Here is a 6,000-nt window from a genome sequence, read left to right as displayed (position 1 = left end):
AACTGTAAAGAGATCTCAAATAATAGTGAGCTCTAAGCTTGCTAGTCTGTGCATATAAATAATAAGAACAGAAGAGTAAGAAAAGATACATCCTGTGAAATGTAACTGTGATAAACAAAAGGAAAAGGATGTATGTCCAGTAGACATGGTGAAATTACTTGGAATGTAAGACATCTTTGTCATCAGTTGATGGCAGAAGCTATTATTGTAGAGCATGTGGAAATGGAGTGGTTCTTTAAGAAACAAACAAGCAAAAAAAGATAAATGGAATTGAAGCAACAAAACTAAACTGAAATGTGTATAAAGCACAACTAGAGACCCTAGTGAAATCAATGAATGGTGACCATTATTAAATAAAATATAGCTTTTGATAATTTAAAGTAGCATCTCTTCCACTAAATTCATTTTAAAAATTACATTGCTAGAAATAGCATGTTTAATGGTAACATAAAAGTAGAAGTTGAAAATTATAAATCTGAAAAAATAGAGAATTTTAATTAAGTTATATAACTAATAAAAAATCTGTCTTTATGAGTTGTCATATAAGTAGTTTTGCCTGTTTGGATTTTTGTTTTTAATATTATTAAGTAACCAGTGTCAGTGATATTTTTTGCCAGGAATATGGAAGAGAAAACTAATATTTGTCTTTATATTAATTAAAATTATTGAATATTCTGAAGAAGTTTGTAAACTCCATTTTTGTAACAGATTTTTGTTTAGCCAATATTTGCAAGTGATTATAATAGCGTACTTTGTTTTGTTATTTGCAGAAATATAATGATCTAGATGACAGAGCACGTGGCATTTAAATAAATTATATAAGAATTCCACAGATTTTTCAAACAAAAGAATAAAAAACAACCCCCAAAATTAAAACTTTACCAATTTTTATAATGGTAATACTGAAATAATATAGAACTACGACATTACAAATGATCTTTTCCCTGTTCTCAATCAGAAATATATTGAAAATGCTGTCCTCCTCTTTTATACTGTGTCAAATTTTTCCACTTTCATTCTGATTTTATCATAAAATCATATTACAATGTCCACATTTAGATAGGCATGCTTTCTGAAGGGGAAAAATACAGTTTAAAGGACATAGGCTTTGAAATTACAAAAATGTGAGTTGACACCTGATTTTGTTCTTTGGAAAAAAGAACGAAGGAAAAAATTATATATTTTCTGGGTCTCAGTTTCTTTACTTCTGAGGAAGGACATAATAAAAACTGATGGATATGATTATTGTTATAAAATGCTAACATACAATATTCATCAGATATAAATTTTCTTCTTATATTTCTTGATTTCTAAAAATGCTAATTTATAGTAAAACAACATTAAAATGACAGAAATGCAATAAATTAAAGATGTAACTTTTTTACAATTCCATTTTATTTTTAAATAAATATTTTTAAATAAATAAATTCACTCATATTTAGTTTTTACGTATTTGTAGTGTTATTATGGATAACATTTTACATTCTATACCTTAATCTAAAATAACAAGATACATAATCCTGCATTTGCATCTATAAATTAGGCAAAGAAAACCAAGCCATATATTTTACTTCTTTATGCTCATAAACTAGATTTGTTTGTTGTCAGGTGGCAACTCATATTTTTGTAATTTCAAAGCCTCTGTCCTTTAAACTGTATTTTTGTTTGTTCTTGTACAGCTTAAAAAAAATAGGTCTAGCTTATATGTGCCTTTCTGTGTAATTAACATTATTTAGTTAATGTACTCATTTGTTGCTTACCATATCTACTTGAGCATATAAGCTCTTTTTCTCCAAATGTACTTCCCTTATTAATTATTCTGAAATAACAAAGCTAAAACTCTCTTCCTTGAGTTGTGAATTCCCTGATTCTCTGGCCGTTGCTGCCTGGATTTTAAAAAGCTGAATTTATAATCTATTATTTGCAAATCTGAGACCTCAATTTTTAAGTTTTATTATCATTTCTATAATCCTTTTGTAAACTGTTGCTATGCAGCTTTAATGATATGTCTCAATATTAGTCATTTTTGCTTGCACATACACATGCATATCATTCTAGTTCCATGAGAAAAAATATTTTAATGCCAAATTTAAAATACACTAAGAAAAAAATCTCCATTTTAAAAAACACTAGCTACAGTGATTTATTTAATGCTTCATCGTTTTTATACGGGATGATTTTTCTTGGTGGTTTATTTAATAGCAAAATGCAAATCAAAGAATAATTACAACACTATTTTAGATAGCTGTCAGATACAGAACAAAGTAGATACGGGGGAGTGTAATTAATTATACCCTCCAGTCTCTATTGTACTTTATTAGGTTTCTTATGTGATAAGACAAAAACTTAGGACTGTTTTGATTTCAAATGAAGAAGAGCAACTTTAGCCCAAGGAGAAAGGAATATTTATTGTAAGACTATGGAGAAATCTCATAAAAACAGGCAGCAGCACACACTGACCTCAGCAAGAACTAGAATTAGGAAAGCAGACACTGTTCATCCGTTCTCTCTACCTGCCTAGGCTTATCTGTTTCAGTGTTCCCTTACTGTCTTTGCTAAGTCATTTCTTCTTTCCTCAGACCAACATGAAGAAAACATGGTTGCTGATAAATCTTAAAATGATACATTTGTAGTCAACTGTGGCTAGGCTCTGACGAACCACCAGTTCTCATAGAAGCATCTGGGAATGGCCAGAGATGCTGGCCGTTCTCCTTCCTGGTCTACTTTTTATAGTTGGTTGTGGAAGCCTATAATTTTAAAAGACAGATCATTAAAAAGTTTACAGGAAGGGTATAGAAAAGTAGAACTGGAAGTATAATTTTATAAATGTGTACCATATAATAGAGCAAAATTTTGAAAAACTTGATTGATTTGAGTAGAATACATTGTAATGTATTTGCAGGAACCCAATTAGTCACATTAGCATAACTTCGTGATTCTACATATTATTTTATTATGTAATCAGAAGATTCACCCAACCTAGTCACAATATTAGTATCAAGATATAAAACAGATAAAATATTGAAAATTTCATGTGATTTAGCCAAATATACTGGCTAATATTACAATGTATACATTATTGCTTAACAAATAAATCAATGTTAAAGTCACTAATATTACCAGCCATTGATAATCAATTTATCCATTCAACATAAATTAATGTGAACATACTATATTCCAAGAACAAATCTAGAAACCAAGAATATATCAGTAAGCGAAAAAAAGTTGCAAAATGTTACTATTCTTTTATCTACTCTAAACATTCTTATTACTATTAAAATATTATAGTTGTATTTTTACTTATTAATATACTTATGCTCTTATTAATCAGTAAATATGTTATTCTGAGGCAGCGAAACCATTCAAATTCTTAGAATAGATACATACCTATAACAGATAAAAATGGAAATCAGTAGTCTTAAGAGCTGATAGTACTAGTAGATTTTTTTTATGAAGTAAGTGGTAAAGATTTTAGGAACATGGGCTGCCACACTGTATTTGATATCACCTAACTCTGAATCTTTGAAGACATTATGTATCATATAAATATAAGGTCTTGAGCATTCATCTTGAAATGTCAAATATCAACCCAATTTTACAATGTTTGTATTTTTAATGAAATATATTCCTAAAGATAACTTTTAAGGCTTTATTTTGGCAATGATAAATATGATGCATTTTGTCAAATGTGTTTTTTTCTCATGAGGAACATCTGTGTTTGCTCTCTTACTAGACCCATGAAATATATTAAAATATTTTCCTATATCAAACTATCTTTCCATTCTTGATTAAAGCAGTGTTCTTGAAATGTGGTACTGTTCTTGTACTATTGAGTTACACTAATTGATTTGCTACTTTTCTCTTTTGTTTTAGAACTATAGTATAAGAATGGGTAGACTTTCTCTTCGTATCTATCACACAGGACCATTTAAATATTATGCCTATTGCTTTTAAAGTTTCAGATAGTGTCCCAATGCATTTTTAAGAGGAATTTATTTGAATATTTATATTCTTTAAGGAGTTTTTGATCTTTTACGATACATAAAATTTTAATTCAATCTGGTAACAACAGACTTCTTGATTATTAATAATTGTATGTGATTTGTCTATTAAATTATATTTATATAGAAATGTGCAGATTTATGTTAATTTTTGTTGGGAAGCTCAAATGTATTTGTATATATTGTTTGGAGTCTTTTTTTAATTAATAAAATTTATTTTTTAATCAGTTATAAGTTTATGGAAAATTAAACAGTTAATGTAGAGAATTCCTATATACCTCTCTTACTACTGACATCTTGCATTATTCGTAGTAACAACTGATAACTTATATAAGGACTCACTCTTTGTGTTGTATTGTTCCATGGGTTTTGACAAGTATATAATGTCATGTGTCTACCATTAACCTTTACAATATCATTGTGAATAATTTCATTGCCCTAAAATTTCCCTGTGCTTCACCTGTTCATCCTTCCTCAATACTGACACCCAGTGACTAACAATATTTTTATTGCCTCTGTAGTTTTGTTTTTTCTAGCATGTAATATTAGAACTGTGAAGTATGTAACCGTTTCAGACTGGCATTTAAAACTAAGCAATGTGTCTTTAATTTTTCTCTGTGTCTTTTCATGGTTTGATAGCTCATTTCAGATCACTGAATAATATTCAATTGTATAGATGTATCACAATGTGTTTACCCATTCGCATATTGAAGGACATCTGGGCTGCTTCCAAGTTTTGACAATTATTAAGAAAGCTGTAATAAACATTTGTGTGTTGGTATTTGTGTTATATAAGTGTTCAATTCATTTAAGTAAATACTAAGGAATTCTATTGCTAAATTGTATGGTAAGAGTATTATTAGTTTTGTACAATACTGCCAAAATATCTTCCAAAGTGACTGTACTATTTTGTATTCTTACTGGCAGTGAATGAAAGTTTCTAGTGTTGTACATTCTGATCTGTTTTTTGTGTTGTCAGTGTTTGGGATTTTAGCCAATTAATAGCTGTACAGTGGTATAATTAAATTTTTAATTTGCAATTTTCTAATGACATAGGAATCACACATAATTTTATATGTTTATTTGACGTCTGTATATCTTATTTGATGAGTTCCTGTCTAAATCTTTTGCCCATTTTTAATGGGGTTATTTTCTCATTGTTGACTTTTAGGTATTTTTTGTGCATTTTGGATACAAGTCCTTTATCAGACGTGTATTTTACATGTATTTTCTCTCAGATGGTCTTGTCTTTACATTCTTTCTTCAGTGTCGTTTGTAGAGGTTTTTTAATTTTAATGAAATCCAGCTTATCATTTGTTCATTTTTGGAGCATTCTGTTGGTATGATATCTAAAATTTCATCACTAAACACAAAGTCACCTAGATTTTTTCTTACGTTATCTTCTAGAAATTTCTGTTTTGTGTTTTAGATTTAGTTCTATAATACATTTTGAGGTATTTTGTTTTGTTTTGTTAAGGATGTTAATACAGTGTCTAGATTAAATTTTTGCATGTGGATATTCATTTGTTTCAGCACTACTTATTTAGAATATTATCCTTACTCTTTTATACTGCCTTCACTCTTTTGTTTTGTTGTTGTTTTGTTTTTTGTTTGTTTGCTTTGTTTTTTTATTTGTTTGGCTTTTTTTTTTTTTCACGACACAGCCCTCAGGAGGTTCTGAGACCATGTGCCTGCTCTTTATTAATATCAATTGACTATATTTGTGTGGATCTATTTCTGAGCTACTGACGCTGATGAATTGATCTGTTTGTCCTTTCTTTTGCCAATACCGCACCGTCTTCATTATTTTAGCCTTATAATAAGTCTTGAAATCAGGTAGTGTCACTCCTCTGATTTTAGTCTTTTTCAGTATTGTATTGGCTGTTTTATTGTTTCATAGTGTCACTCTGCTGACTTTCTTCTTCATTATTGTATTGGCTGTTTTATCTTTTCAACCACACTTTAGAATCAGTGTGTCGACAACTACAAAATAATTTGC

The sequence above is a fragment of the Symphalangus syndactylus genome, chromosome 15 (assembly GCF_028878055.3).
Source record: "Symphalangus syndactylus isolate Jambi chromosome 15, NHGRI_mSymSyn1-v2.1_pri, whole genome shotgun sequence".
Lineage (NCBI taxonomy): Eukaryota > Metazoa > Chordata > Mammalia > Primates > Hylobatidae > Symphalangus > Symphalangus syndactylus.
The sequence above is the reverse complement of the archived record's forward strand: the minus strand, read 5'-3'. Positions refer to the sequence as shown.